The sequence below is a fragment of the Carlito syrichta genome, unplaced genomic scaffold (assembly GCF_000164805.1).
Source record: "Carlito syrichta isolate Samal-C Ts95f unplaced genomic scaffold, Tarsius_syrichta-2.0.1 Scaffold228465, whole genome shotgun sequence".
NCBI classification, from domain to species: Eukaryota; Metazoa; Chordata; class Mammalia; order Primates; family Tarsiidae; genus Carlito; species Carlito syrichta.
Genome location: NW_007172561.1, coordinates 27,103 through 39,839, shown reverse-complemented (window position 1 = coordinate 39,839; position 12,737 = coordinate 27,103). Strand labels below are relative to the sequence as shown.

The 12,737-nt window shown below is 42.5% G+C and overlaps 1 pseudogene; it reads right to left on the bottom strand.

The window, feature by feature from the left end:
* Positions 1-896: 896 nt before the first annotated feature.
* LOC103253414 lies at positions 897-1,442 on the bottom strand (annotated as a pseudogene).
* Between the last annotated feature and the right edge of the window lie 11,295 nt (positions 1,443-12,737).

Genomic DNA, 12,737 nt, shown 5'->3' with positions numbered 1-12,737 from the left:
AAAATCTGAGCCTACAAGTCCTTTATCACATTCCAGCCAAGCCACCCATATGGACACAACACAGTCTCTTTTCCTTCTCTCTGTCAATCAGTAGCTCGAAGAAAAGGTGGAGTAATTGAATTTTAAAATCCTGCCAGACTTTTCAGAGTAACCATTGTAGATGAGCAGTGGAGGGTCCTACTGAAGTATGAGAATCTCATGCGAAACTTAAAAAAAAAAGCCTTATTACATCAGGCTGTCCTCTTATTTTCTGTATGTGAAGGTTCTAATACAAGAAAGTGGCAATGGTTACTTTTCATTGACTTCAGCATCTGATCTCAGGGACTTAAACATATGTCAAAGTTCAGTTCTGAGTTTTGACAACAGATATTTCTGAATAAACAGTGTTTGGATGTTTTTAGCCATGTAAAAAGTATTGCCAACACTCTGTTGGAGTTAGCTCAACAGTCACTCTGTGCTGAGGATTAAAGAACCCTAAACTCTTCAGAGGTCTTACCTTACCTCGTCTAACTATAATAGAAGGGTTTACTATTCATCTAATAAAAAATTACACAGCAGTTTTTATCAAACAGCAACTACTACAAAAGGAATGGCAAGAAAAAAATATGAATTCACAAAAATACACTTAAAAATTTGACAATTTTTTTCAGAAACTGTCAAAATTTTAGTGTTTAACAATTAATAGTACAACTGACCAAGGTCCAGGATGTGAAGCTACCATGTTCAAGAAACTGGGAGTCAATCATTCTATAAACTAACTGTATTGTATGTGAAAAGAATGCACACTTTAGAATAGAAAATCTGTCTACACATAGTGTTAGCTGCAAAAGCCATTTGGTCTTCTCTTGGCTTAGAAAAATGGTGTTCCAGATTTCAGAATAAATTAACAGCAACCTTCAACTCTTCTGTGTGGCAGGAAGAAGTTGTCACCCTCCAGTTCTTCTACCCCAGGCTGTGTCATAGGTCCGCAATGTTTTCCTCCAGATCATTGATGCAACCACTCATATCATCAATTCTTCCAGTGATCTGGTCAGACATGGCCTGAAATTTATCTTGAATCTGTTTATTTTCTTTTCTTTTTGAGTTGGAGTCTCACTCTGTTGCCCAGGCTGGAGTTCAGTGGCATGCTCACGGCCACTGCAGCCTCGACCTGCAGGGCTCAGGTGATCCTTTTGCCTTAGCCTACCAAATAGCTGGAACTATAGGCATGTACTACCACACCTAGCCAATTTTTTGATTTACTGTAGAGATGAGATCTCACCATGTTGTCCAGGCGGGTCTCAAATCTGTGGGCTCAGGCAATCCTCTCGCTTCAGCCTCCCAAAGTGCTGCTGGGATTATAGGCTTGAGTCACTGTACCTAGCCTTATCTTGCATCTGTTGCAGGAGTGTATGCACCACCAAGGTGAGATCCTGCACGTTCTTGGGGTCGGTCTTGGCCATCTCCCTGGTTCCCAGCTTGGCTGTGGTGTCTCGGACAGTCACCTACACTTCCGCTGTTCTTATTCTCTCCCTTCACTGGTGGACTTTGGGTAAGTTAGACACCAGGAGGTGCCAAGTCAGTCATATTTTTCATTGTGTCATCAACCATGACATCCTCTTCAAACCACAGCTTGCTGTAGTTGATCTGGCCCAGCTTGGGCAACTGCCTGCTCTGCCAGGCACCCAACAAGTGGTTGGTGTCCTGCAGGTGGCAGGAGAAGATCTGGTCCACATCATTAGCATCACCTTAGGGGCTCAGCTTGTCATCGTCATAGGGCAGCCCCTCCAACAACATCACATTCAGGGGCTCTGTGTTGGTGCCTCCTCTGCCTGCTTCCTCTGCCATGGGAGATAGGGTCAGTGGAGCTGGGGCCAGAGGCAGCTGGCTGAAGATAACAGCAGGCAGCTGAGGCAGTGGCACTGGCCAGAGGCCAAGAGACTCTGCTAGGACAGGCACTTGGCACCCACATAAGCGGCCAGCAACTCTGCCCTGGCAGAGGTGATAGGACTCATATCCTTGGCAATTGTGGGCACAGATGGTGGCCAGAGCGGGTGGGATCATGACGTATGAAGGTGGAGAAAGTCCTTGAGAGCCAGAACAGATGGCACCAAGGAGGTGCACCCCGGGCATCTGGTGGGCCAGTTCCGCGGCAGGAATCAGCTTGGGGAGGCTCAGCATGAAATTGTTCTACCCATGAAAACCATTTGAAGTTTAACCTATTAAAACCAAAACCAAACTATTGGACAGAGGAGGGTGCTAGTTCAATTCTGGAAATCTTAACAAATAACTTTAGTTTTTCTCACTGAGATTAAATGGAACATACAACTATCTATTTTGATAAAACTTTGTGTGCTAGCATGTATTATGATTTATGTTAGCAAATGGCAGCATGTATTATGATAATTTGTTAATTCACTTAATAGAACACTTTGACACATCAAACAAGTCACCAGTTTTAGTAAACTCATATTGAGAGAAACATGTTTCACTGTGCAGTTTGATCCATAGGATTATGTGGGTGTACTTACATACAACATATTTTTATGCTAATTTCAAAGATGTTTCCTAGTTCTTTAAGTTCAGTGTGTGTAAAAATTTGACAGACAGCCGGGCTTGGTGGCTCAGCCTGTAATCCCAGCACTTTGGCGGGTAGGTGGGGTGGCGAGGCAAGTGGATTGCCTGAGCCCATGAGTTCGAGACCAGCCCAGGCAACTTGGTGAGACCTCATCTCTACAATAAATAAATAAAAATTAGCTGCGCGTGGTAGCGCATGCCTATAGTTCTGGCTACTTGGAAGGTTAAGGCAGAAGAATCGCTGGAGCTCAGCAGGTGGGGTGGCCGTGAGTGTGCCACTGCACTCCAGCCTGGGTGACAGAGTGAGACGCCAACTCAAAAAAAAAAAAGTTTGACAGACAAAGAAGTTATCAATTTTCTTTTGACATAGAAAAAAAAATTGCTCCCAACTTCTGAAGTAACCAAAGAGCACAGAATGCTTCAACCAGAAAATTCTTGCAGTTCCACCCATTGAATGTCAAACACTTTGTTCTGTCTCAGTAATTAAGACATTTTGATTTACAAAGAACGTTGCTAGGTCATTTTTTGACAAGGAAACGAGAAGACTTTTTTCCCTATTGAAGGCATATGGACTAAAAGACACATTTATCTAAAACAATTGCTTGTGTGCAAACTACTGGCGTGGTGTTCTGCTCATTTGAGTTTGTCCAGGAAATGAAACTTTTTCAGACAGAAGCAAGTTAAAAAGCATTTTAAAAATTCCAGTTATGCCTGTCACTGTTGCTTGTTATGAGATGTGTTTATAACTGGGTGCATGTTGCATAAAATGCATCTGTCACTGTTGCACATTGTATAAGATGTGTTTATAACTGAGTTTATGTTGTATGAGATGTGTCTGTAACTGTTACACATTGTTTGAGATGTGTTCATGAGTGTGCATATGTTATGTGAAATGTGCATGTCACTGTTACACATTGTTTTAGATGTGTTCCTAACCAGGTGCATGTTGTATAAGATGTACCTGTCACAAATGCAGGTTTTATGCAATGTATTTTTATATGCATGCTGAATGAGATGTGTCTTTCATTGTGGCATGTTGTGTAACAAGTTCATAACTGGCTGCGTATTGCATGAGATGTGTCTGTCACTGTGGCACTTGTTATAGAATGTGTTGTTAACTTTCTGCGTGCTGTAAGAGATGTGCCTGTCACTGTGGCATGTTGTATGAGATGTATTCATAACTGGAAGCATGTTGTATTAGGTGTTTTAGTCACTGTTACACCTTACTTAAGATGTGTTCAACAAAACAAAAAACTAGGTGCATGTTGTATTTGAGTTTGTCACTGTTGCATGTTGTAGAAGATGTGTTCATAACTAAGTGCATGTTGGCCGGGTGCTGTGGCTCACAATGCACTTGCTATGAACATTTCTCATACAACATGCAACAGTGACAGAGCCTGTAATCCCAGCACTTTGGGAGGCTGAGGCAAGAGAATTGCCGGAGCCCGGGGAGTCAAGACCAACCCGGGCAACTTGGTGAGACCTTGTCTCTACAATAAATCACACACACACACACACACACACACACACACACACACAAACTAGCTGGGCATGGTGGAGTGTGTCTGTAATTCCAGCTATTTGGAAGACTGAGGCAGAAGGATCACCTAAGCCCAGCAGGTTGAGGCTGTGGTGGCCATGAGCATACCACTGCACTCCAGCCTGAGTGACAAGAGTGAGACTCCAACTCAAAAAAAACAAAACAAAACTAGGTGCATGTTGTATTTGAGTTTGTCACTGTTGCACATTGTATGAGATATAGTCATCACTAGGTGCATGTTGTATGATAAGTGTCTATCATTGTTATATGTCACTGTTGCACGCTGTATGAGATATGGTCATCACTAGGTGCATGTTGTATGAGATGCGTCTATCATTGTTATATGTTATATGTGAAGATTTTATACATGGGTTACATTTTGTATAATGTGCCTGTTACAATGGCATGTTATATGAGATGTGTTCAGAACTTATTGCACGTTGTTGTGATGTGCCTGTCACTGTTGCATATTGTATGAAATGTGTTCATATCTGGGTGCATGTTGTGGATGATGTGTTCATAACTGTGTGTCTGTTGTACGAGTGTTTCTGTCACTGTTGCATGTTGTATGAGAAATGTTCATAGCAAGTGCATGCTGTATGAGATCTTTCTGTCACTTTTGCACATGTCCCACATGTGAAAGGAGGGACCCTGAGAAAAGCCTAGAACAAACTTAAATCACATTTTGTCTCAGCATAGCCTTTTTGCCTAGACTGGCATGCTTTAAATTCAGCACAGGTTAGACATAGATAAATTTCCAATAGGCAGATTTTATGAAGTGTTCAGGCATTTTGCTTCAGGCCAAGCTGGCAATCTATCCCAACCCCTTGGTAAATCTACATCAGATGCAAGACAAGGACAGTTCAACCTTTCAATTAATGGTTTAGCATAATAATATATAAGAACATTTCAGGTTCCTTGTCAATGGCGGAAGGAAGGTCAAAGATCACCCCTAAGCTGGTCAACCCATAGAAATGATAATAAGACCACCTTTTTGCTAAGGAGTTTGTGGAATGAAAACATCTGACAGGTCTCTTGCAGGAAAAACCCCTCCCCTTGACTTCTCTTATGTAGCCCACTACCAGAGGTCATGAGACGATAATGTTTGGTGACTTCAAGATCTCAGACTCATGGGGCTACTATCAACATAAAAAACCACAGCCCTGGACATTCCATTTGGCCCGGACCCCTCTGGGCCCAAACACTCCTCACCCCAAACTCCTTAAATGTACACAGTTTTTGGCCCTTTGATACCACACTTGCCTCTGAATGTCGGTCTTCTTTCCAATCTGTGAAAGGTGAATAGTAAACTTTACTTCCTTCTTATTTGGTTGCAATCTTGCATTATTCCCATGGTTCTGACACTGACCCATCTTGCTTTGGTTTGTCCTTTCATCTGGCAGCCTGTATGGGGAGTTTGTCCTAATATTCTTGGGTTGTCTCCCCTATGCGACTCTTCACTCTCCTTTCTTCAACCCTGTCTCCCTGTGGACTGTGCTGGAACTTGGTGGCAACTGATGACTCTGGCCGAGGTGACTCCCCAGTGTAACCTCTATTCTTTCTCTGCCTGAAGGTGAGCTACCTTAAGTGAAGCCCTGAATTGCCTCAATCTTTCTTGGTACAAAGTACCACCTTTGGTGAGTCCCATTGTTTATCTGGTCAGTAGGGGAGCCCAGGGAACCACTCTGAGAGGCTGCTCTTACTTTTTTTTTTCCTTTGGGAAGTATGTTGCTGGGGTCTGGGACCCTCTGTGGAAAAGACTTGGTACCAAGTCTCCCAAACATACAAGTTGGAGCAGCCCTGGCACTGGTGACCAAGGCGTTGTCTCCAGTGGAGTGGGGAAACAGGGAACGCCCTCTTTCACCTACATTCACACATGCTTTACAAGCAAATTCCACTCTCCTTTGTCTGGGATGCTGGACATAGGCAATGGATGATCTTTTCTCTCTTGGAGGACACATTTTCTCTCTCCCTTCTAGGGCTCTACAATGGGCAACACTCAATCAATCATGAAAAAAAGACTCACCACTGGCATGTCTTTTAAAGAACCTTAAGATTTTTTCATTAGAGAAATATATCAGCCCCAAACGCCTCATATTTTATTGTAGCGTGGCCTGGCCACAATATAAGTTAGGCGATGGAGAAATTTGGCCACAAGGGGGCTCCCTCACATTTAACATCTTAAGACAATTTGACTTACACATTAGAAATAACAAAAGCATGCTGAAGTTCCGTATATTCAGGCCTTTTTTTTAGTTAGGTAGTCATCAGGACTTATGCTCTGTATGTTTGTTCTTACCCCCACAACGGCTACCTCTTCTTTGGATAACTTAGACACCACTGATCTAGCTGCTCCTGTTCCTCAGAACCCACCTTTACCTCCTTACCCTCCGCAGGCTCCTCTCTCAGATCTAACAGCCCTTCTCCTTCCTCCTCCCTTGACCCTGTACCCACCTCTACTTACGGACATAGATTCAGCACCAACAGCCCCGGCTGCAGATTCCAGTCCTTCTCCTCTATCTCCTCTCCTTCCTTGCCTGACACCACCTTTGCCTGTACACACTTGCTCTGCGAAACCGCTCCAGGCTCCCACAGTTATCCACCAATTTCCTTTAAGGGAAGTTGAGGGAGCCGAAGGAATATCCAGAGTCCATGTTCCTTTTTCTATGGTAGATCTTTCCCAAATTGAAACTAAACTAGGCTCCTTCTCTATAAACCCAACTAAGTTTGCTAAGGAGTGTCAATATTTCTCCCTCTCATACAATTTCACCTGGAGAGATATTTAGGTCATTTTAACCACTACCACTAAGCATGAGGAATTCAACCAGATTTTTGCTAAAATCCGAGAATTGAACTTAGTCATGCTCAGCCTGGTCCATATCCTCCAGCTGCAGAAGCGATCCTGTGGGGAGATCCTAACTGGAATTTTCAACTCAACTCCATAGACAGGGAAAAGTGGAATCATTTTGTCTCTTGCCTAATATATGGCATGCAGAGGACTATTATCAAACAAGTAAATTATGATAAAGTCGAGGAAATTGTCCAAGAGCCTGATGAAGTCCCCACAGTCTTTCAAGCCTGAATATCTGAGGACATGCGGCGCTATACTAATTTAAATCTGGATACTCCAGAGGACAATCCATCTTAGCTATGCATTTTATTTCCCAGTCAGCTCCAGATATTAAATGTAAGCTCTAGAAATTGGAGAAAGGCCCGCAAACCCCTTAATCTGAACTTTTAGACCTGGTTTACAGTCTTTAGCAATCAAGAGGAGGAACGAAAGGAAACAGGAAAGATAAGACTCAGGCCTGGTTCCAGTTCATAGTCTTGATTCTTAGTAGAGCTGAGGAAAGGAAAAACAAATAGAGACTCCAACCCTGGGAGATCTGGCAATAATTGGAGTAGGCAACAGCTTCTGGGGACCTGTTTCAAGTGTCATAAATCTTGTCACTGGGCTAAAGACTGCACATCTCCCCCTCCCACTCTATGTCCTAAGTGCAGACAGGTCGGGCGGTGGGGAAGTGATTGTCATCTTTGCCTAGTTGGACAGAGGTGCACTCCACAGCTACCAGCAAAGCCACCAAACTATTAAACAAGGGATTCTTAGGCACCAGCCATGTGCCAGGAAGCCAGGTCAGTCTCTGAGTCAGACCTACTGGGTCTACTCCAATCTGACTGACACATCCCTTGTTCAGTTGTCACATGCTCTCTGGAACACCTCATGCAGCAATCTGAACCCAGAGTGGAAGTCTCTGTAAGTGCGAGGCTGGTTTCTTTCATTATCGATACTGGGGCTACCTGCTCAACTTTGACTGAATTTTCTGGTCCTTCCTTCTCCCGTCTCTATGTGGTAGGATCATTTACAAGGAGATGGAACACCAAGGCTTCTTTGCCAGGAAGCAGCCTTTATTTGTGCCAGCACTTGCCCAGCAGATTCACACCCAAAGGCTGAGCCCCAAAAGCATCGGGGCACTGCCTTATATTACATTCTAGCCCCTTTGTCCCCCTTATATGGCAACCTGCATTTTGGTTGGGTGTTTTACGGCACAGGGTTGTAACAGGGTTATGCATACACACTTAGACATTGACTACGTCATGTTACTTCCTCTTTGTTCTGGAAAGGCCCTTACCACATTCCCCGCTTTGATGCTTGGTCCCTTCTAGGGTCAAAGAGCATCACCTTGATTAAGGAGTTGGTACTTCTATAACATCATTACATGTGCTGCCGTTTTTCTGTCGTCCAAGGCCTCAATGAGGCTGGAGGCAGACATTATAACCAGGGGACCCAGACAGGACAGGATTAGACAAATCCCCAAAATTACAAGTGCAATGCCTATGAGGGTTTTGAATCCCCCAAAAGTTGAGAACCATCCCCCAAATAATTCCCTGGGTTTCCATTCTTTCCAGGTCTGGACTGGGACGTGAGCAATTTTTCTCATCCAGTCGGTGATTTCTTTTACGATCTTTCCCTCATCATCTATTTGTAAGCAGCAGTTGCTCAAATTAAACTTTCCACAGACTCCTCCTTCAGAAGCAAGCAAGTAATCTAAGGCTAAGTGGTTTTGATAGATAGCATTGCGCATCTTGGCTTGCTGTTTGGCTAGTATGTTAAGGGCCTTTGCAGTTTCATAAGTTATAATTTTAACAACTGATTATAATTGAATTAGGCAGTTCGACATGTAAGTGGGGGGTCTGATAGCCCTAGGACCCATCCTCTGTGCAGGGCCATAGTATTGGATGATACGCTCAGGGGGTCACTCATTTTCTTTCCAGTTGCCAATCTGTAAGGCACGCCATTTCCTTTGGGCTTCCCAGTCCTTGTATACTTGAGTTCCTAAATGTTCCCCTCTGGCAAGTGGGAGCAGGAAGAAGGATGGATGGATAGACTCCAACACACAAGATCCCGACCAGTTTGGGGGAAGTACAGCATTGTCCTCCCAGCATGACACATACTCCACCTTCTTCCACTAGCATTATGTCTAAGGTCATACATCTTTCTCATGTCATCCTACTAGTAGCATCTCATTGTTCAGGAATTTTTAAAATAGCATCTCTAGTATGGTTCATAAATCTGTGTTGATTGTAACATAGATATATAATTGATTCAGTTTACATTCTTTTTTATAGTTACCCACCAAAAGAGAGATTTAAATCTTGCAGCTATTTGATTTTGAACTTTGAATTCGTAGGAACTTCCCTAGGGACTCCTATAGCGTCTAGATATATATTAGAGTTAAATGAGCTGGGTACTGGTGGTTCAGGTAATGATCGTTTAGCTCTGTTAGTGGTTATTAGTGGGATTTGAAATGCCAGGATGAATGGAATAGCCAATCAAACTAAAGTACAGGTTCCCATTCATTTGGGTGGCAACAGGGCTTGAATTGTCCTACCTTCACAGTACCATCAAACATTTACTCGAGGGATGTTGAAGTACGAGTAGTTGCCCTCAGTTGACTCAGAGACATCAAAGACATAAGTACAGGTTTGCAGGTGCCCCACAGGAGTGGTGAAATCATCCTCTCATCTGGAGAGACAAGAGGAGTGATTTGCCTTACCTATGGAGAAGGAAGGATACACCTTTGGATCTGACATCTGCATAGGCAGAGCAGGGAGAGACTGTGGCAAGTCTTGTTACCCCATGCACTCTTATCTTGATATAGAGTCAACAGACAACTCATTCTTTTGGGGTCTGTTTCCCAGTTAATAGAGAATGGGACTATTTGAGCCTGTGGCCTACCTTTGCACAAGCATAACAATCACTTTTGTTAAGGCTTGATTAAGGCTTTGCTACATATTTTATTTATTCAACCCAGGCATTTGTGTCCCCATATCCCATTTTAACCTCCAAAGTTTGTTTTAAGTATGTTACTTCCATAATCATTACCTTGCCAAGATCATTCTTGGGGTTAATTTGGTTTAATTCCCAAAACTGCAAAGGGTTTGGATTAGGGATTGGGGTAGTACTGTTGGATGGTGAAGATGGTGGAGGCATTCAATTAATCTTATCCAAAATTTGCCTAACGGGTCCTGTCTGGATATGGCTGCTCCTAGCCTGTATTTCTGAGGTATCACAGGATCTCTGTCTATGAGTTGAGGTTGGGTTATTGTTAATAACAACAGGTTACATTGTAAATGTTGACAACTAGGAGGAGTAGCCCCTCTAATAAGTTGAATTTTATTTTTAAGTTGGTTTTTTTTTTTTTTTTACCTTTTTCTACTGGAGCTGTTCATCCTTTAAATTGAGTGGTCTAAAAGACACCAGACTAGTCCCAGCAAGGGTTATTTGGGGCGAGTGAAGTTATACCATTCATAACACAAGGGCCAGTCTCCCCATATTTTGTTTTGATACATTTTAGACCATCTTCAGCAGTGGTATCAGGACAAAGGTATTTGTCAACCAGAGATAATTTTCTATGGTTGTGAAGACATGTGAAGACATGATAGGACAGAACAGACAACAAATTTAATAGTTATTGAGGAGTTAGTTTTAGTGATATTAATAAGAAACCATCCTTTGCTTTTGTTTATTACTATGGCTAGAATTAGTAATACCTTCAAGGTAAACAAAGGATCCCTGGTTGCTCAGGATTGAAAAGACCCTTGCAAATACATTTAACAATAAAAGCAATAAACACCATACAATAAGAAATGCAATTGGCAGTGCTATGAGAAAAGGTACAGAGGAGTACATTAGGTTTTCTTGAATTTTAGTTTCAGTGGTTCAGTTTGAGAGACTTCCCATGTAACGGGATTGTTCTTTGGTACTGTAACTTCTTTTGGTGATTTCTTGACGTGGGTATGATCCATCCACCCTTTTTCAGCAATTTGTATGGCCATCTCAGTTGTCAGAAGCACTTCATAGGGTCCTTCCTAGCTTGGTTGGAGCTTAATTTCCTTCCAGGACTTGATCAGCATCCAGTCTTTGGTGAACAGTAAACTCAAAAGGAGAGGTTTGAACAAGGAGCCCTTTCAATCTAAGAGAGGATAAGGTAGAGGAAATAGCCAAAACATATTCTTTTAAAAATTGGTTTTTCTAAGAAAAGGGAGGGCCAGGACAGGAATGATAATTAAGGCTTGCTATAAGTTTGTTTTTTAAATTTTATAAATTTTCCTCGTCCACTCAAGAAGGTTTGGGGCCTCTTTAAATAGTTTAGAATATAAGCCTCTAGTTTTAGATGCATACAATTTAATTCATAATTTACAATATCTTATTAAGCTCCCCAAATTTTTATTTTATTTTATTTTAAAGATCTGGGGTACAATTCAGGATTAGGGATAAAAATTTTCATTATGCACATACCCCTATTGATGAGGTATGCCCCTCCCTCCCCTGGCAGTTTCCCTCAGCTGCCAATCCCACCCCACTCCTTTGCTAGCAGTTTCCCACTACTATCAATTCCTTTCTTATAGCATGATAATTGTTCAAGGTTCACTTATAAGTGAGAACATACGGTACTCTGTTCTTTATTTCTGTGATAGATCACTGAGTACGATTGACTCTAAATCTATCCAAGTTGCTGCGAAGTCCATATTTTTGTCCTTCTTTATGACTGTATAATATTCCATTGTGTATTTGTACCACATTTTTAAAAAATCCAGTCCAACTTTGATGGGCAGCAAGGTTGGTTCCATGTTTTTGCTATTGTGAATAGAGTTGCAGCAAACATGTGTGTGCAGGTATCTATTTGTAGAATTATATATGTTCCTTTGGGTATATGCTCAGTAGGGGGATTGCTGTATCATATGGAAGATCAATTTCTAGTTCTTTCAGAGATCGCCACACTATCTACCAAAAGGTTTGCACTAGTTTGCATTCCCACCAGAAGTGTAGAAGCATTCCTTTTTCTCCACATCGTCACCAGCATCTATTGTTTGCTTTGTTAATGATGTACATTCTTACTGGGGTTAGATGGTATCTCAGTGTGGTTTTGATTTGCATTTCTCTGAGGATTAGTGAGGCTGAGTACTTCCTCATGTGTCTATTGGCTGCCGGTATATCTTCTTTTTAGAAGTGTCTATTCATGTCTTTTGCTCACTCTTTTTTTTTTTTGAGTTGGAGTCTCTGTCACTCAGACTGGAGTGCAGTGTCTGTTCCCAGCCACTGCAGCCTTGACCTGCTGGGCTCCGGCGATCCTTCCGCCTCAGCCTTCCAGGAAGCTGGAACTACAGGTGCATGCTACCACGCCCGGGTAATTTTTTTTTTTTATTGTACAGATGGGGTCTCACCAAGTTGCCCAGGTGGGTCTCGAACCCGTGAGCTCAGGCAATCCACTCACCTCAGCCTCCCAAAGGCGCGGGATTACAGGCTGAACCACCGAGCCCGGCTTTTGCCCACTTTTTAATGGGGCTATTTGTTTTTTTCTTTTCGGGACATTTGAGTTCCTTGTAGGTCCTAGATGTTAGGCCTTTGTCAGGTATACAGTTGGCAAATATTTTTTTCCCATTCTGTGGGCTATCTCCCTGCTCTCTTGATGGCTTCTGTTGCTTGGCAGAAGCCCGTCAGTTTGATGAGGTCCCGCTTGTCTATCTAATTTCTTATGGTATGGACACTTGGGGTTTTAGTCGGAAATTGGTTGCCAGTTCCAATTTCTCTAAGGGTGTCTCCTGCATTTTCTATAATTCTTATAGTTTGATGTTTTAC